This window comes from Lissotriton helveticus, chromosome 6 (assembly GCF_964261635.1).
Source record: "Lissotriton helveticus chromosome 6, aLisHel1.1, whole genome shotgun sequence".
In the NCBI taxonomy this organism is placed as follows: domain Eukaryota; kingdom Metazoa; phylum Chordata; class Amphibia; order Caudata; family Salamandridae; genus Lissotriton; species Lissotriton helveticus.
The window spans coordinates 1,588,789,928-1,588,814,382 of NC_136067.1; positions in this window are offsets into that span (position 1 = coordinate 1,588,789,928).

Here is a 24,455-nt window from a genome sequence, read left to right on the forward strand (position 1 = left end):
TCACAGGGCTAGCTGGAGCTCCACAGTAGAGACGCGACCTGCCCTAGCCGGCGGCCGCCATGTTTTCCCCTAAAATCTAACTGAATACGTTGCTTAGGAAGGAAAGAAATATATTTTAAAAGTCAGCACATTCTACAAAGATGACATGTCTAATGAAGTCAAACGTGAATTATTTATTTAATATAGCACAGTTCAGCATCTGCTAAATGCATTTATTTATGTATACAATTTAAAGGGAAAAAAAAGAAAGGGTATAGCAAATAAATGAGGCCTAGTCTGACCTGACAACGTAATTACGATATAAATGAGTGCTTACTACAAAACATATATGCAACACATTAATTTGTACGTTTAAGAAAAGGCATGTTGTCCTACATAATTGAGCATTTTCATTGTAATATATTGCAAAAATTAGAACACTTACATTAAGCTACATTTTTCTTTTCTATCAAGCTTTTTTTCAGAAGAAATAGTACCCGAATCATAGCGCCAGCAGCGGATGTCCATTAGAGGGACACTAATCAAACACCATTAATTTGTGCTTGGTCTGTGCACCACGGAATGAAAAGGAAGTGTCGCATGGCAAGCGCTGCCCAATTGGAAGTCAGCAAAGAAGAGCAACACTGATGTCAATGAATATTAAGCAATGGGCAGGTTCCATGCCCTTATTAAACACAAGAGTCTCGCAATCGAGAGCACATGCACTAGCGCATGCTCACTCAGGTAAGACCTAATAAAAATGGACTTCAAATAAAAAATAAGAAATATTATTAAAATTCTTGTTGGACCTAGCAAACAAGGTGGAGGATATTTAAAATTAAATACCTGATACAGCAGGGACAGTTGGTCTAACTGTATGCAGCCTTTGTCCTTTGTTATTATTTCACATTGAAAAGTTAAGAGCTAGCTGTGTAATTAAGATGTCTGAGCTGTCAGAGGGTCAAACTGCAACACAGTCCCTTCCCGCAAGCCACTTTCACAGACAACACAGACCCTTTGTAGGGCAGGGTGAAGAAATGAAAGTTGGGCCTGTTTGTTTTGAAAAACTAATTTAATTTGCAGAGCAGTCAGAGTGCATCTGTTTTTAATTTCCTTTTCCCTTTCAACCATATGAAAAACATCTTCAGTGCAAGAAGCAGAGCAAAAAGTTTAATGTCAAACTTGATTTGCAGAATTAGAAAGCTGCTTAAGGCTAAGTGACAAAAGATGCCTCTGAATACATTTTGAGGGTGGACGTTTTAATTTCAAGGATACATTATGCTATGTCATTGGCACTTATATAGCACTATCAACTATTGTTATGGTACAATGGCACTTTTCCATATGGGTGCGGAATTTGAGGAACCGTCATTTTATTCCGTGTGTTGCTTGTTGGTGTTTGGTTTTGTGGCTAGTAACTTACAAAAAATCCCGAAAAGTTTCAATTTCGAGATGTTTTTGTAAGTTAATATGAAAGTAAGTTAATATGAAAGTGAAATTTGATCTGGGAAGGGTTTTACCATGTTTTTACCATATACATATACCAGAATGTAGAGTCAGATTCATCAACACTTTGCGGTGGTGCAAAGTCACCAAAAGTAGCACAAACAAGCACAAAGAAAAGCATTTACTTTCTAGTTTTTGTCTTGGAAAGTATCAAGCAAAGTAAGGCAAATAGCCCTTAGCACTACTTTGCTTCACTTTGTCTCAAGCGGGCGACCTATGGATGGTACATAGGTGTGTGCAGGCTATCGCCCATGGTTTTAAACACAAAGTCCTATCTACTAACAACTGCAGAAAGAGCTTTGCATGATAAATAATGCATGTGTGCTATACTATGTAGCACACATATGTGGCAATAGGCAATAGGCGGAGGACGACTGATGGGGGCAGAATTCCTGGTGCTGCTCGTGACTATGTGACGGCGAGAGCACATCCCCACAGAGTCCCGGGTTCAGAGAATTTCATCGTGAACTCGTGAAGTGGTTCCCTGACAGAAATTCTGGAGAGACCTAAGTGAAAAATTACCTACAGACCGAAAGGTAATATTAACCCAATTGGGGTAAGGTACACAACGAAGGGACCAACACCCTGACGAAAGCCAGTGCCACCCGTGTGGGGGCGGAAAATTGGCAGAAACATGTTGGTATCTGCAGTAGGGATATAGGGACCGTCACTTTCCCTTTATACCCGTTAGAGATTTTAATTCTTCCAGGGGCCCACAGCCAGAATAAAGAATCACATGGTGGATGCTTAGGTTGTTTTATACTAAATACACTGCACTTCTTTGGTCCCGACACAGAGGGGAGGAAGAACCCCCTCCCCATATGATTTTGTTGTATGTTGGGTATGTCACGTTATTCTCCGTGTTGTATGTTTTCTCACTTCCTTAATACTCACCACAAAACCTTCATCTGAATACAAAAAAACATGCGCTCCATCCAGTGTGTTGGTCTGCACCTGGGTGTATGATGCGGCCCAATGATGAAGCATGACACTGCAAAGTGTGTGAGGGCAGTATTTAGACACATGTTGTCTCCCCCAAAGGTCAGATAAACATTGGACTGACGTAGTTTTTGTTGTAAAGTCAAGTTTCTTTTTGTTGTTAGTAGTACTTCTCTGTTGTGTGAGAAACAATAGGCCTGCTCTGGGGAAGAGAGCAGCAGCAGCATGTCTGCATAGACATGGCACTGCCTGCTCTCTCAAACTAGCACAAAGCAGCACAGCAACTGCATTGCGCTATACATTTGTAAATATGCCCCAGAGTGCTTTCAATATCTACATCACAATCTACGTCTGTGAGAGTAGGGCTATGTACAACTTGCCTGCACCAGGAAGTAAAGAAATTTGATGAATGTCAAATGTAAAAACATTAGCACCCATGAACCTGCACCAATGTTGTCTCATGCATGACTTCCCCTACCCTCTACACACCAGCAACTGCCTAAGGGCCTCTGCAGCGAGTGAGATCCCTTTTGTGCACAAATCTGCATTTAAAAGTGGCCTGTTAGGCACACGGATCCAATATTCATTAGGTGTTTCAGTGACAAGCATTTTAAAAGCACGCCATTGGTGTCTCCCAGAAGCTGTCTAGTAGAAACATTCCTGGATTAGAAGTTGTCCACCCTTAGCTATCTAATGATTGTTTTGTATTGATTCCCTGGTGAGTTCTTGGTCGCTTCTGTTGCCTACTCAGGATACAGCATGAAGCTTGATATCACAAAAAGATCAGGGAGGCCTAGAGGACCAGGAGGTCAGAGACAGGAATCAATTCAGTGTTTCATCAGTGACCTTTTAAGTGAGCCAATCAGAGCAATATAAAGATGTTTCACGAAACATGAGAACATTTTTATTAAATACAAATTACAAACTTTACATGAAAGAAAGGAATCTGCTTGTTTTTTCCAGTAGGAAATAGGAATAGGAAAAGCAAGGGGTGCTATTGTTGCTTCTTTGTCCAAGCTAGCGGTACTTCCTACCTTGGAAGAAAACGTGATGTTACCAAGGCCAGTCCAGTAACGAAACTTGTGAAAGGAGGTACATTGAGGACGGTAGGCAGAAAAATATCGATATTTTAATATCGACCTACAATAATATCGATGTTTTAATATTGAAGGGACAGAATATAGAAGGTAAGTAATATCGATTTTGTTAATATTGATGTAAGTAATATTGATGTTACTAATATCGATGTTAGTAATATCGATGTTACTAATATCGATTTTTAAATGATTTTAATGTATAATATTACGTATTTAATATGCTTTTTTGAAATGTAATTTAAGTAAATTTTGTATTTTAGTACCGTAGCGGGTTGTGGGTTCATAGGGGAATAGGGTGGGAAGTAATTTAATTATACTAAATTAATTATACATTTTTAGGAATTATGAATTAATTTTAATTAATTGGTAATTAATTTTTAATAATAGGTAATTACTTTTAATTAATTGATTAATTGATAATTATGTTCTGTAGCGGGTTATGGGTTTACAGGGGAAAAGGCTGGGACGTAATTTAAATGTAATTAAGGAATAATTTATTTTCATTAATTGTTTTTGCTAATTATATTATTGGTAATTAATTATTAATTGGCAAATCATTTTTATTATTTGGCAATTCATTTTAATTAATTGATTAATTGATAATTACGTTAAGTGTATTGTTTTATTATTGGAGTTATTCGTTTATAGGGGAATAGTGTGTAAAGTAATTGATATGTAATTAAGTAGTGCATTTATAGTTGGGTATTGATAATTATGTATTGGATATTAATTATTAATTGGTATTTATTTGAAATAATAATTTTTGGGTTATGACAATTAATTTATTGTTGTTTAATCATTAATTGGTCATTAAATATTACTAAATAATAATGTATTGATATGTTTAATTTATATATTAATACGTAATTATTAATTGGCAATTAATGTTTGATAATTAATATTTTTGGTTTAACAAATGATTTATTTGTTCAATATTAGCTAATTGGTAATTACTTTTTAATAATTAATATGCTTTTGCTTTAAGAAATATTTTTATTGTTCAATGTTTATTAATTGGAAATTAATATTGATTAATTATTATTACTTGGTATTTATTATTAATTTATTTTTACCTAATTATTTATTGGTAATTATGTTTTTAATAATTATTTATTGGTATTTGTAGTTTAGATTTATTTAATAATTATTTTTTAAATATTTTAAAATATGAATTCATTTATAAGTATGTTATTTTTAACTTCTACGCTAACCAACACTTTCCCTACTGTTGCACTCTTTGGAGTTGGAATAGTAATTTTTACCCCTACGCTAACCAACACTTTCCCTACTGTTGCACTTTCTGGAGTTGGAATAGTAATTTTTACCCCTACACTATCCAACACTTTCCCTACTGTTGCAGTCTCTGGAGTTGGAATAGTAATTTTTACTCCTACACTATCCAACACTTTCCCTACTGTTGCACTCTCTGGAGTGAGAATAGTCATTTTGACCCCTACGGTATCCAACACTTTTCCTACTGTTGCACTCTCTGGAGTTGGAATAGTAATTTTTACCCCTACGCTATCCAACACATTCCCTACTGTTGCACTCTTTGGAGTGGGAACAGTAATTTTTACTCCTACACTATCCAACACTTTCCCTACTGTTGCACTCTTTGGAGTTGGAATAGTAATTTTTATCCCTACACTCTCCAACACTTTCCCTACTGTTGCACTCTTTGGAGTGGGAATAGTAATTTTTACCCCTACGCTATCCAACACTTTCCCTACTGTTGCACTCTTTGGAGTGGGAATAGCCATTTTTATCCCTACGCTATCCAACATTTAACTTACTTTTGTAATAGTATTTTATTCCCTCTGTTATTTAATATTTTTTGTACTGTTTTAGCTAATGTAGTATATAATTAATTTTAAAAATATTAAAAGTACATTTTATTTTTTTAATTTGTTTTGCATAATTATTTAAATGTTATGTTAATATTTTATGTGTATAGATGAATTTGTAATTTATAATATTTAAAATTATTTATAACTTATTAAAATAATTATTAAAACTGATTAAGTAAGTATATATATTATATATTATATGCTTAATTTTTTTTTTTTATTAAATTATGTATATTACCTAATAATTTTTAATATTATAACATATTTGTAACTATGTTTATTATTATTTTTTAAAGTATTACTTAATTTATTTTACATATTTTTTATTTAAAAAACGATATTTTTAAAAAAATGATATTTTTTACATCGATATTATTTTTTCTCGATATATTTGGATTTACCTTGTTGTAGATAGGATGTCGATATTGTCTACATTTATATTATTGCTCTGATATTTTTGTAAATAAATAACACTCGAAACCTGGGGGTCTAGTAGTAGAGTCAAACAAATACTCTCAATTGCTTACAGGTGCTCATTAAAAGACATGACCAAAAATTACTATGTCCACAATGCTGTCCAACGCATTCTCTTCCCAGCAAAGGTAGGTAAGACCCAAGGACCAGAGATGGATTCCCATCAATGTCTTGTGAGTGACCTCATAATCTTATCATTTGGTCATCCAAAAGGTTGGGATGGGGTACCTCTGGAGCATTGAGATACCTTGCACCCCACCTTGTCGGCCAGGGAACAAAGCCCACAATTGCTCGATAGACCATACGTGGGATCACTCAATGGGATTCAGTGCAGTGAAAAAAAGTGAACAAGTGTAAAGTTAAAAGTAGAATAGTAGGCATACAGTAAGCAACTTTAATAAATGTATGCTTCTTTCTCTTTAAAAACAGGAACAGTGCAAAAAATGCAGTTCAAACAAATAGCTGCATGTTGGCCGACATGTTTCTGCCAGGTAAGGGGAAACAACCTCTTACGGCTTCATCAGGGCCTCTGTTCTAAGAAAAATTATTGTCACTGCTGGTGCGTGCTACCAAGTGAAACAGCCATTAATAAAGTGATTAACTTAAACCATAAAGGATATAACTTTTTCCTATTCCTCCATGTCAGATGGTGTTATTCTCACCTACAATGCAGAGCATGAGAAAAGTAAACACAAAAACAGCATTGTTTATCAAAGTAAGATAAAAAGTTAAAATGTACCATATTTTTGAGCACAGCAAAATGTCCTTACTCACCCTTCATGACAGGTGATAGTACCTCACCTCGCCTGGACCAAGCTCAGTTTAAGGGAGGCCACGCTCTATGGAGGTAAGTAAACAGAGGGATCGCTCAGCTATGAAAAAAGGTACCAAATGCCCTTATATACACCAGAATCCTCATAACCTCTCAACTCCAGAGACTCTCCTTATATTCAACCTGCTTGTAGGCTCACCCACTCATCAATTAGTTCAAACCAACCACTTCTTTAAGTCACTAACATCAGGTTAATAGATTACCCCTCGGTCTATCCTATCTCATTCAGACAATAATATCCACTCCCTACCTCTCCGTCGTTGCCTCGAACTGTGGCTGAGATCAGGGGAGGCAACGAGTGGGAGGGCCAGGGGGGATTTATACAATGTCCTTTCATTGCTCCGCCTATCGTGCTCGTTCATTGTCAGGGTATTAAAGCACTAGCGAGAAACAATACTCCAAGTATTTAGTCTCTAGCGCTTCAGAAAACGCAAAAGCAAACTTGGAATCGGTTTTACTCACATGTTCTCGTCTTAGTAGCACACTCTCCGGTGTCTCCATTTCCTCTAAGGCACTCATCTCGTGTAGTTCGAAGGTGCGCGAGAGATCTACAAAATCTCGAGAATGCACTGGGATTTGTAGTTCAAAACAAGTTATGAACTCGATGTATTGGCGGAAAAGTTCCTTCGGAATTAGAAGTTCCACCTTAGGACTTGAAACTAGTTATTTCCTTATTTATAACTTTATTGACACCATAAAAAACACATTTCGACTCAGTGTAAGAAGGTCCAATCGCGTAATCTCGCGAGAGAACTACAAAATCATGTGGCATTGTTGGAAATTGTAGTTCGTCATGCAATCTAGTGGAAGGGTTCGAAACTGCCCTCCCCAGTGTCAATAGAACCTACTTATTATTACAGCACGAGAACAACTAATTAGTAGATTCTAAATGATAACGTATGTGGCATTGTTCTAATGGAACTTAAATTGTGAATCATACACCATGCGTGATTCATTCATTATGGGCAGTCTGCTTAAACATGACTATAGAGTAGATCGAAATATCAGAAGTCTAACTGCTGATCTGGCTTTGATGCACAGTGACTTGCAACAGTTTCCATAACCATAGGTTTAAGTATGCAGTCCAATGCACTTGGTGTAATCTACAACATAGTCCACGGAATTTCATCATTTAACCCGTGCATATCCGTGGAAAGTCTATAAATCCATTTCTGCTCTAAAGTGAACAGAAATTTGGAGGCGTCCGCGATGTATGATGGTATAAACGGTTTCTCCAGCACGGTCCACATGAAATCTGTTTCTTTGTGGTTCTGTTCAATGAAATGTTTAGTCAATTTAGAGATACTTTTCTTGCACCTGAATGAGCTTTTGTGCTCCAACATCCTGGTTCGCACCTTTCTGGTGGTCATGCCTACATACTTCTCATGACAGCAACAGGTAAGTAAATAAATCAAATGTGAACTGTTGCAGTTGGAGAAGGTTTTCAAGATCCAAGGGTGATCTGTACCTATATCAATCTGGCTCACTTTTGTTGTCTGGGGACAGACCGAGCAGGTACCGCATGGGTGATGCCCTGTTACTGCTGTGGCATCCCATAAAGTCCCCAATGGTTTCCTCAGGGTTTCTCTGGGACGAGTATGTATCAATCGATCTCTTAGACTGCTTGATCGTTTAAAGGCAAACAGGGGTAGAGCGATTTTATCATTGCCACTGTTCAGAACCCTCCAATGGTGTTTCACAATACGTTGGAACTGGTTCGACCTAGTATTGAATGTGGTCACGAATGTTAACCGATCCAGAGGAGGCTTCTCAGTTGGAACATCGAGTAGTGCCTCTCGATGATTGTTTGCTGCCCTCTTCCATGACCGTTTAACAAGCTTCTTGGGATAGTGTCTGGCCTGAAGCTGGCTTGACAGATTCTCAGCATGTTTATCAAAAGTCCCTGGAGTGGAGCAATTGCGGCGTACTCGCAAGGATTGCCCATAAGGCAAATTTTCTCTTAGAGCTTTGGGATGATGGCTTTCATACAATAATAATGAATTTCTGGCCATGGGTTTCTTAAAGAGCTCACTTTCTAGGCCTGTGGAGGTAACATAAATCGGCATCCCCTCGAGTCTATCACTTCCTTCCACCAGTGGTTAAACACTCGGAATGAATACCTGAGATTCACTATTGAGAGCAGTAAACAAAAAATGGCCTTTCTGGATCTATCGATTTATGTTACCTCCACAGGCCTAGAAAGTGAGCTCTCCAGGGACTTTTGATAAACATGCTGAGAATCTGTCAAGCCAGCTTCAGGCCAGACACTATCCCAAGAAGCTTGTTAAACGGTCATGGAAGAGGGCAGCAAACAATCATCGAGAGGGGGGGAATCTTTTCTGACTGAGTAAAGCCCTTGCTGCATCTTGCCCTGACGTCCACTTGCCTCTCTGGGACCATCAGAAATCGGGTGCTTGCCCTCCCGCCTCCCGCTGCCTGACTCCCCTAACACCTTGGAGCCTGGTAGCCGAGTGGAGCGCGGTCGGAAGGGGAAAGACTACACTACCCAGCATCCCGAGCGGCGCACGCCGCGTCAGTTGCGCGCCAGGAGGCGCTGAAATGGCGCGTCACCCTGGTCAAGTGGGGGAATCTTTTCTGACTGAGTAAAGCCCTTGCTGCATCTTGCCCTGACGTCCACTTGCCTCTCTGGGACCATCAGAAATCGGGTGCTTGCCCTCCCGCCTCCCGCTGCCCGACTCCCCTAACACCTTGGAGCCTGGTAGCCGAGTGGAGCGCGGTCGGAAGGGGAAAGACTACACTACCCAGCATCCCGAGCGGCGCACGCCGCGTCAGTTGCGCGCCAGGAGGCGCAGAAATAGCGCGTCACCCCGGTCAAGTGGGGGAATCTTTTCTGACTGAGTAAAGCCCTTGCTGCATCTTGCCCTGACGTCCACTTGCCTCTCTGGGACCATCAGAATTCGGGTGCTTGCCCTCCCGCCTCCCGCTGCCCGACTCCCCTAACACCTTGGAGCCTGGTAGCCGAGTGGAGCGCGGTCGGAAGGGGAAAGACTACACTACCCAGCATCCCGAGCGGCGCACGCCGCGTCAGTTGCGCGCCAGGAGGCGCTGAAATAGCGCGTCACCCCGGTCAAGTGGGGGAATCTTTTCTGACGGAGTAAAGCCCTTGCTGCATCTTGCCCTGACGTCCACTTGCCTCTCTGGGACCATCAGAAATCGGGTGCTTGCCCTCCCGCCTCCCGCTGCCCGACTCCCCTAACACCTTGGAGCCTGGTAGCCAAGTGGAGCGCGGTCGGAAGGGGAAAGACTACACTACCCAGCATCCCGAGCCGCGCACGCCGCGTCAGTTGCGTGCCAGGAGGCGCTGAAGTAGCGCGTCACCCCCGTTTCGCGGGACGCGAGCGGGACGCCGGGCGAAGCCCGGGCCAAGGGCGGGCCCGTTCTAGCCCGTTACAGACCGGGTAAGACTGGACTGGGCCACCCCCATTGACAATATTCTGCCCGAAATATAGACTTCCTATTGTAGCATCTTTTCATATCTCATGCCTATGTAGATTGTAAATTTACATTCCTGTGTTTTTTCTTTTTTATTGTATTTTTACTATGTCGCCCAGAAAGACCAGAAGTACCAAAACTTCCCATGCAGCCCAAATCATTGGCCCGATTGACCACTTCATCGCACGAGCTAATGACGCGATCAATCAGGGAGCTTTAATCCTGGAAAGGCGGGTCTCTCAGGATCTGGCTGCAGCCAAGCGTTCCTCCTTGGGACTATCGGCGGCAGCTAGGACTCCTATGCGCACTACTAACCAACGCGCATCCTTGGATTCACACACAGTCCCTGGCATCGTGGACTTATCTGTGACCATTGACCTCTCGACTACCCAGATTTCACAGCCCCCCTCTCCCCAAATTCGCCAATCACTCGAGAGAACCCCGATCCTCTTCTCTAATGTCAGTGGGGAGGACTCTCACACTCGGGGTCTCAGGGAGGGTGCAATTTCCAAAAAAAAATGTGGAACAAAAGTGAACATGACCATCCCTCCGACTACTGTCCCCCTACCTCCATCAGACTCTCAGATTTATTCGACCACGCAATTGCCATCTTCAAATCATGACATAACCCAACCAATACTATTTCAGCATGAGGCCCAAGTCTACACCCCTGATATTACCAACCTTTCGTTAAGTATACCCAACATTATACTTAACGATGACGAAAATAGAGGGGATGTCCTTCCTAACCATGACCCTCATATACTGCACAGCATAGAAGTACTAATCAAGTCTTACATGCAACCCATTATATCATCACTGGGGAAATTGGAAACAGCTTTAGATGTTCTAACTAAAGAACTTAAAACCTGTAAGAATCCAATTCCTATCATTTCTAAGGTTCAGACATCAATTCCCAACTCCAATCCCAATTCCAACCCAAACTCAACTAACACCGGGCTAACATTGCCCAGCCATGCTCACAAATCTATAACTGTCACAGCTGCAGTACATCAGAATCCACCAAGCTCGGTTGCCCAGCAAACAAAACCAACTATAGCCGCAAAGAGGGGCCCAGCCACTTCATCGGCCCTAGACTCCTCGTCGGCCGCTGGTTCAACCCGTCCTTTATCCCATGCACCAAACTTACCCAAAACTCCAGCATTTAAAAACGCCGCTTATAACACCAAGCGGAAAGTCAGTTATTCCCATCATCTCCCTCCGGAAGCTTCCCCGTTCGTTGTCATCATGACGGGGGTCCCAGAGCTGAATTCTAATGCTGATGAACCAGGATGGTCTTTAAAAAACAAAGTGCTACACTGGTTGTCTGCCAATAGGCCCCCCCCTTCCCTATTCTAACAACAGACTGACCACTGTCCGCAGGGTTTCGTGGGTTGGTAACGAGCCAAAAACCATTCCTGGGGATTGCATTATTATAAATTTTGAAGATCCCCAAGCAGTCGAGCATATTTGTTCCTGGGGGTTGCACCCAACCCAAGATGGAATAGGTACAAAAAGATTATCATTCTTTTACCCCCCAGCTAAACGCTTTATGTCAGGCCCAGATTGGAACTGGACCCAGGTAGGGAATAGGAGACCTGATTGTCTAGATTGGTCAGGTCAGGGGGGTAGGGAAGCAGGGTCATCCTTTGGTTGGCGAGGAGTCCCCACGCACAACAGATACGATTGTCTGGAGATGGTGGATTGACCACCATCTGTTAACATCCGGTATAATGCGTACTCCTCTCCTCCCAGCGTACTGTTATCTACCACATCTAAACCCATACCCTCCCATATCCTCCCCTCAGGTCCCCTGCAACCGCCCACCAACGTTGCTATTTTCATACCAGCGGATCCACCCACCCAACCAAGTTCTGTAATTCAACCCCCCACAATCCTTGAAGCAAACCGCTTTCTCTCTTTTTCCTCCCTGCACCCCTGCACCCAGATAGTTCAGATGACAATGTTCCAACTTCCCCTACTCCCCTGTTATCTGTACTATTCTGGAATGTAGCTGGTCTCTCCACAAAGATTACCCTTAAACCATGGCTGAACTTCGTTCACACCCACCAGATAATTTGCCTCCAGGAAACCTGGACATTAGATGCATTACACATACAAGGCTATAAAACTTTTCACTCCCCAGCAAGTACTACCACTCATGGTAGGCACAAGGGAGGTTTAGCAGTGTACATTTCAAATGATCTGGTTGTTTTGAACATTATAGTTCTCCATACTACTGTCAATTATCAGATTTTAACGGTTAACTTTACCAGGTGTACGTCATACTGTTTTATTAATTTTTATAACAATTTAACCCCCATAGATTGCGCGAAAACAGTGTCAGATATTTCCCATATTATAAATGAGAAACGATCTAAACAACCTTCACTTGTCCTCAAAATAATATGGGGGGGGGACTTCAATGTCCCACTGTGTACCAACTATAAGAAAGGCACTTGTGGCCTACAGGACGAAGACGAATCTCCCCTGACACATTTTTCGCACTCTCAACCAGGTGAATCAATTAACGATTGTCTCACCTTATTGGAATTAATGTATGCTAATGAACTTGTATACCCTCCTGTAGATTTTAAACCAACATTTCATGGTAGGGGTTTTTCAACTATTATAGATTTCATTTTATGTTCCTATACTTTAAAGGGCAATTTATTAAAATTTAACACAGGCTCCGAGTTTTTGGGTGACCACTTTCCGAACAGTATCTCCCTTAGGATAGACGCGGGTGATGCCTCAATAAATAGAAAGAGTTTACTGACTCAGAACAGCTTGGTCATGGATAGAACCAATGGTTTTTCAGTAAACCCTTTTAATAGGCGAGTATGTAGGAGCAAAGGGGGGTAATTTGTTTTTGGTTTACGTCGACCTCAGCGCGGCGTTTGACTGCGTAATTCACGCCAAACTATGGTCCATCTTAGAAGGTTTGGGTGTGGACCCTCCACTTATTAAGTTTCTGCGCGAGCTTTATTCAGATGCCACCGCTTGCGTGAGGTATGGGATTGGTGGCGAACTTACACCCTTATTTCCTGTCACCAGAGGTGTAAGGCAGGGTTGTGTCCTGGCTCCTTTTTTGTTCAACCTTTATACCAACGGGCTGGAAACTGCCATGTTGGAAGGGAGCCAGGACCTACCTACCATCAGCCATCGCCCCATCCCAGCATTACTTTACGCCGACGATTCTGTGATCCTCGCCAGAACCTTAGTGCAGCTGCAAAAACAGCTTGATAAATACTGTAACTTTATGCTTTCTCTAGGGCTGAAGGTAAATAAGAGCAAAACTTTCGTAATGTATACAGGAACTATGATTAAGAACCCCAAACCACTTTTTATTGAGCAAACCAGGCTGGAACGAGCTAGAGAGTATCCTTACTTGGGGGTGCTGGTTGATGACCAACTTTCCTGGAAGAGAGTGCTGGCAAGTAGAAAGCTCCTCTATCAGAGGGCGACCTCGGTGTTAGTCTCCTTTTCTAGAAAGTTGGGCAAACCTGCCCCGTCTGAATTGCTAAAAATCCATCGAGCTAAATGTCAAAGCATAGCAACCTACGGCGCAGGAGTCTGGGGCTATGTACCCTCAGATAATTTACAAAAAGTCCAAAATGGCTTTTTAAAATATCTTCTGGCACTCCCAGGTAGCGCTCCAAATTACGGTTGCCACATTGAGCTTGGTATGGATTATCTTTCTGAGGACATCAAATGCCAACCAATTCTCCTTTGGCACCGTATTTGGAAGAAGCCACAATGCCATCTAACACGCACTTTAATCACCGATTGTTTAAACTTGGCTCGTTGGAAGAAGATTCCATGGCTACTGTACGTTTTTAACTTTTTCCAGGACCTGAATTGCCCACAATATTTTACTGAGCCATTAACAATGGTAGACATTACTAGAAAGTCTTTGAAAAATGTATGTCTTAACCACTTAAGGGACTTGCGGCTTTTGTCTGAAGTAACAAAGAAAACTAACGCGCAAGTGCTGATGGTTCAAGTTTCTGTTGGTATACAGCCCTACCTTACTTTTTATTTATCAAATTATGAAAAGTACTTACTGACCAGGTTTCGTTTAAATTTACTCTTCCGTCTTGTCACTTTTCCAACTGTGTCTGATTGGTCCCACGAATTAAGTAAATGCCCATGCGACCACGACTCCACCCAATCGACTATACATGTTGTCCTGTTCTGTCGTTATTACAAGCAAGCGCGCAAGCGATGGATTATCCCACTCCTGCGACAAATGGGGTTGAGGTTGTGTCGCCCTGCATTTCTGGCACTACAGATGCTAGATTCTCAATATGTAGCCAAAAATGTTGCTCTGTTCTTGAAATCTTGCTTGTTGACTCGTAGCAAAATTAATTCTAGTATTTAAGTACTGTTGCCAATATGATTTATATTTTAAAATTTAAAATTTTTTGTATTTGACAAAGATTGTATGTAAAGTTTCTCGACTTGCACTTTTACAATGTAACAATGTTTTTTATACCAATTGTACTGTATGATGCACTTTTTATGATTATCATAAGTTAATCGAATAAAAGTATTTTGAACTGAACTGAACTGAACTGAGTGCCTCATGCCCTCCCACCACATATTTAAATTTCAAAGAGGATATACCTTAACCCAACCCCCCTTATCTTCAAGTTGATCATACACTCAAGACAATCCATTTCCACTGTGCTTGTAATCATATCTTCATGAGCAGTACTCATTCCAAGCACTTCCAGGAGATTGTTCCCTCCTGATCCTCGGACAAATTCATGTAGGTGAAGGTTGCCAGGGATACTTTCCCCTCACCATTAACTTGGAAAACTCTGACCCTACCCTAGACACTTCACTCGGGGATTGCACATCTCTGTGGTATCCAAAGGCTTGACAGTTCTGAATTTCACACAGAGTTTTCTTTGGGGTCACTTAGCCAAAATATGTTTTATAGCTGTTTGCTAATCCCCCTTGGTGTTGCTTCACTCCATAGGGAAAGGACTGCTTGGGACATTGGTGTGCTCTGCCTGGTTTTTCAGTAGTTACATAACTATTGCCCAAAGCAGCTCCTGCGGTAAAGTATATGTCACCCTACTGAATAATCAGACTTGGTTTGCTTCAGCAAGTTTGGGAGAGGTTACTTTACTTAACTTTCTCCTCATTGTCACAAAGGTCAGTCCCACTCCAGTGCTAGCTTCGCAAACTGCATTTTATAGTATGGAAAGTAGTACTAAAGTAGTACTACTCATGTACTCCAAAATGCTACATACCTGTGGCCCAAGACCTTCGCCTCACCTGTGTTTCATGTGCACAGATCTACAACAAGGTAGCAGAGATCACTGCACACGTAGTTATGCATTTCAGTACTGAGGGCCTCATTATGATTGCGGTGAATCCGCATACTCCGGGCCGGCGGAAGCCACCGCCGGCCCGGAGTATGCGGATTCACCGCAGCAGCCACATAGAACACCCACCGCCAGATTAGGATGGCGGTGGGATTGCAGCTGATCCGCGGGGTGGGGAGGGCTATTTGGTGACGGTGTCTGCAAGACACTGTCAGCCAAATTAGGATTTGCACGGAGACATGCTTTTCCGCGGCGGCTTTTCCGCCGTGGAAAAGCATGTGGACTTTGGCTTTTGGGGGCCTGTTGCGGGCCCCCAGGGTGTCGAGGGGTGGGGGGTGCACATGGGGGGTACCTATCGTACCCCCCAACAATTACATGCACAAAGCGGCAGGCACAGCGCGGTGCCTGCCGCTTTGTGCATGTAAATGTAATACACGCATTTTTAACATTGCGGTGGGTGCTGCTTGAAGCAGCACCCGCCGCAATGTTATTAATACAGGATGTGACCGCCACCCTGGTGGTCACATCGTAATTTGCACGGAGGGACCGCCGCTGCCCCTGCGGACGGTCCCTCCTACTCTATGGTGGCGGACGGACTCAGGTCCGTCCGCCATCATAATCGGCCCTTAAATGTGGAAAAGGCAAGTGCCTGGAAAATGGGGAATACTTCCCACTAAACGGGAGGTGTTTAGGGAAATGTAAGCAAGCGTTTAAACCACAAAAGAGTAAGGCGGTTGCTATTTACAAAATACACTTGTAAAGTTATGTCCGGCATAAAGGTGTCAAAACAGGCTGTGATGTACTCGGGACCAGCCTTAGAGAAAATAAAGCATCCCACATAGCCACTCCCAAGCACTGTAAGAACACTCCCACAGAAGATAATGGGGTAGGAAAAAAAAATATCACATAGTAGGATCTAATGTTAAATTAATTAACGTTAACGTATTCCAAAATTTAAATGACACATATACTCACACACACACACAAATATATATATATTTGTTTAGACATAATGTATGAATGAAATTAATATATTATTTATCACATATTTAAATTGAAGTGCTAATGTGGTGTAACATGTTATTTTATTAATTATAGGTTACTAATCAATATTGTTGATCAGTTTACATTTACATGATATATTACAATGTTATATTGCTTTTAAAGAGTGATAAACTTTAATATTTTTCCATACTTTCCCATTACTTTTCCATAGGAGGTCTACGGTACTGTGGCAGAGATCTCCAGCTGCATATGTAAAGTTACTAGCAGTAACTTTACACTTGTACATCATACTTGTACATGTAGCAGGCTCCACCCCTAATTTGAGGAGGTGGAGACATGTAATTCTACACACCTTGGTTTAAATCTAGACTTAGAGATGGTCAATAGCAAAGAAGTTACATCTAAGTGTAGTTGTATATATACACCTGAGTAAATATACATATGTATATTTACCTTTGTGAATATGCCCCTTAGTTTTTCCACACCCACCAAAAAAATCACCTCCAGTCTTGGGTCGTAGTGCTCACCACTCCAAGATGTGGTCAGCAACCGAGTATTCTTTTTTCCTTTGTTTCAATACATTTGTCTACAGCACATGCCTCGAACACACATCCTTCCCAGTGGTTTTAAGAGTTCCTACTCCTATGTCCTCTCGTTAGTACATCATAGAGCCACTTGCCAATTCTCCTGAATAGTACTTGTTGCATACCCATTCCCCACAGACCACTATGCCATTATGGAAGGACCAAAATTCCTGACCTCATCTTCCCTCAACTCTCCTCATTATGGACAGTGCCTAGCCACTTTGCAGAGCTGCACTATCTGACCCAATTGTGGGTTCAGAGCAGAGTATGGCAGACACATTACCTGCTTTGCATTCAAATAATCAACAGTGTTCATGTAGATAATGTTGGGTGGATCAAAGTTGGAATAAGATGTATAGTTGGGTCAAAGTTTCTTGTTTAACAATGCATTTATATCACTAGCCATGGCCCCAGTACTGGAGAATAGTTGACCCTGTCAGGTTTTACAGTCACTAATCTTGTGTGCAAGAACCATTTGAAGAGAAGTTCTTTTCTGTCTCTTGCTGTTCCTACCGGAGACCACATATACCAGAATATGAGATGTAGTGGTAGAGGTGGAGTAAGGGGAATGATGCAAAAAAGAAAACATAGACACAGGCCTCCCCACTCTGCCATATCACTTACGGGATCAAGGTAGGCGGGAGGAAGTAATAGAACATTGTCATTGCAATGCTGATCATAACTTGCAACAGTAAAATAAGATACCTAACCAATATGTATACCCAACTCTGAGTTCCTTAGCAGAATACTAGCAATTCCTGAAAGCTAAACAAATATCTCGCTGCATACATTCTGGATGGATTGTCAAGCCGCAACCACAATAACATAACATATGTATTTGTAAAGCGCATGTTCACCCAAGGGTATATTGGTGCTGAATAACAGATATTTATTGTTACCCAACTCAATGGTACTCATTGTATTGAGAGAGCGCAAACTGATTTAATTGTATGAGTACATCACACTTACCTGTAGTAAGCACAAAACATGAAGAGAAATGCCATGAGTGCTAATAGTATCTGAAATATTCTAAATGTATAGCTAATATAGAGATTTAAGTAGAAGTGGAACTAATACAGAAATGTGTGACATTATATGACTTTATTAGATGTGATTATTTTTGAATCCATGTCGTGAAGCTAATAAAACATAAGGTGGTATGCGGTTAAACGCAGAACGTGGTAGGCCTCAGGGCCAGAGCTGGAGCTAAAAGGGAAGGTGTTTCTTTTCACGATACAGATTGTTTTAACGTTTTTGGTCATTGCATTAATGGGCCATGATTTATAGTAATGTTTACTGAATAATAGAATAAGAGTTTTAACATGCTTTAATTAAATGAAGAAGTTGAGTGCTATAATCATAATGAGAAATATTGTAGGCCTGAAATGTTTTAGCATTGATTTACACGTACATGTCTGGGCTGAGAAATGTTGCAAGCCTTTTTAGAAGTCTATGAGAGTTGGGTTCTTGGCGGCAGATATCTGTCTGCAACAGGAAAGGGGGGATCCAATTATAAATGAATGAATAGAGGTCTGTTCAGTGGACGGCCCAGACATGGAGGAGGGTTCTGGAATGTTTAAGGGGTATCAGCGGGCCGGAGAAGAGACTGAGAAGCAAGGTCAACTCTAACGTCTGAGGCCCAATACAAAGCATCATGGAAAAAGCCTGAAGTTGCACCACGTGAGAGGCGTTTCGCAAGGGGCGTCTCAAATGTTGTTGACTGTTTTGTATTAGGGACAGCACCCCTGGGTGGAGTTAGAGCAGAGACCTGAGGACCCTTTAGAGAGCGGATGGGTAGGCAGTGAGGGGTCATGACTGGAGAACTTTAGGTTTTCACCAAGAGACTTAGAGTGGGTGACTTCCTTGGGGTCATTCATTGCTGACACCTTTGTTAGGTTGGGATTTGGTTAAGTAGGGATACCATCTAGAACAGGGTAGGGACGCCTAACCTGTGTTTGTTTTCCTCCAATCTAAATGAAGGAGCGATATGCGTCTATGCTGATAGCTTTATTATTTTTAGAACTTGTGTTAGTGATTTCTGTTGCTCGTCTGAGGGCTTTTCGAGAGCACATGTATGTAATTGGACCTGTGTATCTCGTGAATCTCATTCTGAGATGTCTGTATTTGCAGCTTATTATTTCTTTACAATAAACTTTTGAAAACTAGAAGTTGTCCGTGATCTTTGGGAGTAGAGTCCTTTCTTGGGTGAACTGACTTGGAAATAGGTGCACTTTCTTTCCTTACAGACAGGCAACAAAGGTTCAGTCGACCAGATCGAGGTTTGGATCAATAGATATAAGGTATCGATCAAAATCTCGCCCTTTCAGTTGGTAGCTATAGAGGATGGTTGCCTTCTTGAGGACGGTGACCTAGGCCAGGTTAGCTTACCCCAAGGCCCCTAGAAATCGATGATCGGAAGAACAGCCCGCAGAAGAAGATCCGGATGACGTGAGACAGAAAAAGCAGCAGTATCGGTCGAGAGTGAGTATAAAGGGTTATGCGTGTTAGATTGCGGTGTTTTTGTATTGTATCTATGTTGTAATGTCTGGCGGAGTTGAATGTCTGTAGAGTGACTGTGGAACAGGTTGTGAGCGCGCGCAACCGGTGAAAATCTTAAGTTCAAGGAGAGCTTAAGTGGTTCGGGTGTATCGGACACCTAGGGTAATTGTCAACTAGTGTGAAGGGGGTCATGAGGTACCATTGATCACCCGAGAGACCGAGATAGGGGGAACGTAAGAGTGAGTGCGTGAGTAACGGACGCTGGTCGGAAGTTACTGTGTGTGTAAGCAACCTATCAGAGAGACGATAGACATCTCGTCAGTTGTGTTGACAATTACAGATAGACTGTGGACGTACAGTCGAGAGAAGTGACCGCTTGGTTGGAAGTAGTCATTTTTCGGTGTATGAATGGGACGCATGCATAACCGGGAGACGAGTTGAGAAAGGAGGGGTGCTGCTGCGAAGCGGAGAAAAGTGACGTCAGGTGGTGTCGCGCAGTGATTGGCTGACCGGCGAAAGACCGCGCTGTGATAGGCCAGCTAGCGAACACGTCAGACAGGGTCGCGACGTGATTGGCCGACAGGAGAAAGACCGCGCTGTGATAGGCCAAGCTAGCAAAGCCGCGACAGGATTGGTGGATTGTCATCAGGAAGTAAACAGAGTAGCGAGGCTGGATTTTGTGCGCATAATTATGAAGTGTTTTAAATGGTTGAAAGCGCTGTTTAGGAAAGAGAAGGGAGGATCGTATGAAGGGGAAGAAGCCCCGCCGGAGGGTACGCCAGCCCGTTATATGGCAGTAAATGTTGGGTTGCATACGATCCTTTGGATATCAGAGTGGAGTAAGATTACTGAAGGAAATGAGGAACTGACGTTCCCGAAGTACGGGACGTTCAGATTAGAGGTGTTACATCGATTGAAATCAGTCATGACCTCAAAGAGACCCTTGCCTAGACCAACCCAGTTCGAAGCCCTTGATGCCTGGCTTAGGGCAGCGCATGAAAGGAATATGAACAGACGACAAGAAAGGGTGAAACGCTCGGTAAGGGCAGTGCAGGATGCCAGGTGGGATGCGGATGCTAAAAGATGGAGAGTGCATAATTTGGAAATAAATAAACTGTACCCAGTGTTAGAGGCGCCAGTAAATAAAAGTCCCCTGGAAGAAGATGATGAGAGCGAAACAGAGGACAGCCTGATAAACAGATTACTGACAGACAGGCCACCCCCGTATAATAGAGCAGGGGGAGAGGTCGAGAATACTGAAGGAGCAAAGGGGGGCAATGCAGGAGAGCATAGACCGCTTCCCAGTTCAGAGTGGGATCCTGAGCCAAAGAAAGAGTTGCTCCAGCCTAGTCAGGTGCAACAGGTAGTCGGTAGGTTTGTGGTACAAAGAGCGCCGGAAACGGAAAGCGCCACATCCTACCCATTACCAGATGCACTACAGGTACCTGTTACCATAGGTCCTATAATATCGATATATGACCAAGAGAGAGCAAAAGGGGAAGAACGGAAACGGAAAGACAGAGAAAGAGCAGAGGAGGCAAGGAGGAACGATACCACTAATTCCCCAAGTCAGATGCCGATACCCAGAGAGTGGAGCACCCCGATGCACACAGCAGGGGACCCAGGAGGAGATCCTGGGGGCCCAAGATGGCCAATGGATCTGAGGGGATCGGGACGAAAATCCTTTCAAGAGCTAAATGAGTACATGAAGCAGTGGGATGAGGCAGTGAAGGCTCAAAAGTGCATCAATGCTGCGGAAGCTGAAAGAGAAAGTCAGGACAGCAGAGCACGGACTCACTGCGGGGCTGGGGAGAGTAGCCCGGAGTGGGACTGTAGAGGGAGTAGGGGAGTCACCCATTGGGCCCGGAGTGGAGGTAGAACAGACCTGGAAAACGGGGGCCCCGGGAGTGGAGGGGTGGCGCGCCCAATACTCAGTGAAGGGGAGAGGAGAGCGCAAGAGTACAGGAACAGCTTTAAGTGTCCACACTGTGTGCCTGGCACCAGAGAACAGAATGGGAGTTGTGAGAGGTCGCACCATAGTCCCTGTGATGACAGAAATGAGCGCAGCCCAGGGAATATGGGGAACCAGGAAGGATCGTATCGGATACTGAGCGATACGAGGCAAAGGGAGTGTAGCGACCAGAGGGAAAATAACAGAGAGATGTGCGGTGAGAGGAGAGAAGAAGACGAGAGTGGGCAGAGAGAGAGTAGGGATAACAGGCCCGTGTTCCATCACCTTCCAAGATCGGATGGCCGAGCATGGGACCTGGAGAGATGGGAGCAAGGGAGGCCACCCATTAACTCTCCTGAGCCCAAACGCAGAGCTCGAAGTTGGGATGGTAGGGAGACCAGCGAGCCCCCTTCGAAAGACATATTGCGAGCTGAGATAAAAGCCAAGAGACTTGATGTCTCCAGTTTAAGGTCAGACCTGGATGACATGGTAGATGGTACCCTGCCTTTAGAAAGAATGGAAATGTATGAACAGGATGAAATACTGTATATGGCAAAAGACATCACTCGAAAGGCGAGAGCAGTCCATGAGAAGTTAGTCGAACTAGCAGGCAAATATATGGTGGACTTGTCAAGAACCAAAGCATTACAGGGTAACCACAGGCTACATTACTCAGATCGAGACCTAGATGAGAGGAGAACGATTGGGCTGAAAACACACATAAGGGAACTGATCACTGGAATAAGGACATGGAGGGCACTAGATAAGTGGGAAGAGAGGTGGTCCAAGAAAGGGACCGGCAGGAGAAGCATGATTGGTATGACACCAGGACAGCAGGGAATAGAAGCTTACCCTTTGCGGGAAGTTGCAAATGGGAACTATGTACATGTCCCTTGGAGTAGGGGAGATTTAGCTGCTTTTACCACCTCTTTCCCCAAATTACGAGAGAACCCTGTGGAGTGGTACAAGCAAGTCGAGAGGTTTGTAAAAATCTCCAAGGTCCTATGGATAGATCTGAACACGCTGTTTGACATTGTAGTACCAGGAGATCTGTGGACAGCATGCAAGGTTAGCGCTGAGTGGCCCACAACGGAGCCAGAGAGAGATGCCAAGACTAATGGGCCGTCCGAGATTGTGATGGCAAAATTCGAGAGAGTGATGACTTGGCTGAAAGAGAAGGTGCCCATGCAAGACATAGATTGGGTCAGAATAGACCGAACGAGACAGGAACCCAAAGAGACAGTTCACGAATATTACGAGAGATTGCTGAAGGCGTTTAAACAGTATAGCGGCTTGGATGTAATGGATCCAAAAGATATAGGGCAATTTGTGTCCAAGTTCGTCCTGGGACTGAGACCGGATATTAGTTTAATGATTCAGCAACACTCGATTTGTTGGCAAACTAAACCCCTAGATGAAATACTGAGATATGCAAGGTACTGCTGTGATGAGATAGATTCCAAGGCTAAGAAACTAAAGGAAAAGTTGATGGTGGTACAGATGCAAGCAGCAGGGAAAGGGGGACCGCAGCAACAGCAGCAAGGGACAGGTACAGGAGGTAAGAAGCAGTACAGTCAGAACAAGGGTAATGAGGAGAGTTCCACCTTTAGACCCAGAATAGACATCGCTACCTTGAAGAAAACGACTAGGTGCCACCAGTGCAACGAGCTGGGGCATTGGAAACGCGAGTGCCCCTACAATATAGAGATAGGAGAGCAAGAGATAGAGGAGGAAGAGGTTCAGAGCGCGCCTACAAGAGGGGTAACGCCATACCAAGGAAAGGTGCTCAAAGGGGGGGGGGCTCCTCCCCGAGCCCAGTTCCCGCAACCTCCTCGAGTAGGGAGTATGGGTAAGACCTATAGACAAATGCCCCTGTTTGTGGAAGGGGAAGAGTGCTATTATGTGGACCCATTAACCGGACAGAGAGTGGAAAGAGAAGACTGCACCCTTGGGGCAGCCTTAGAGGTAGATCAGAGGGGACCCTATGTGGAAGCAGAAGTAGCAGGGTGCCCTACGACATTTCTGGTGGACACAGGAGCCACTAGATCCACGATCAGATCAGCTGCAGTTCCAGACCTGCCCATGTCCGGAGAGACCATACAGGTGGTAGGGGTCGCAAACAGGAGAATAACCAGCCAATTGACAGAACCGGTGCAGGTGAAAATAGGGAAGTACAGTGATGAGCACCAGTTTGTGGTTTGCGATTCAAGCCCTGTGTGTCTGCTAGGAAGAGACCTGTTGTGTAAATTGAATTGTACTATATATTGTACACCTCAGGGAGTGGAGGTATTGACCAATGATGATGACGCAGATTTCAAAGTTGCAAACTCTAGAATATGCGTGGAATTGTACCCTACTTTGACAGTGGATGAGCTTCCCTGGGACTTGAGAGAGACAGTGGCATCAGAAGTATGGGATTTCACTGGGGAAGAGATTGGATTGGTCAAAGGGGTGGACCCAGTGAAAATAGTAGTGAAACCGCATGCTGAGTTCCCAAGAACACCCCAATACAAATTGACTCCAGAAACGATTGCAGGCATAAAACCCGTGATCGAGTCCATGATTAAACAGGGAATACTGAAAGAAATCGTGGGTAGTCCATGCAACTCCCCGATTATGGGTCTGCAGAAACCAAATGGGAAATTTCGGATAGTGCAGGACCTTCGAAAGATTAATAACATAGTCGTTTCATGTTGTCCAGTGGTACCGAATCCATCAGTGATACTGTTTCAGATTCCATTCCAAGCTGAGTGGTTCACTGTGATCGATCTTTGTCAGGCTTTCTTTTCGATCCCTTTGGACGAAGATAGCCATTTTCTTTTCGCATTTAAGCTGGAAAATCGCGTCCTAACATGGTGTCGTATCCCTCAGGGGTATACAGAGAGCCCATCGATCTTTAACCAGCTTTTGAAGAAAAATCTTGAAAGTCTAGTGCTGCCCCAGAAGTCAG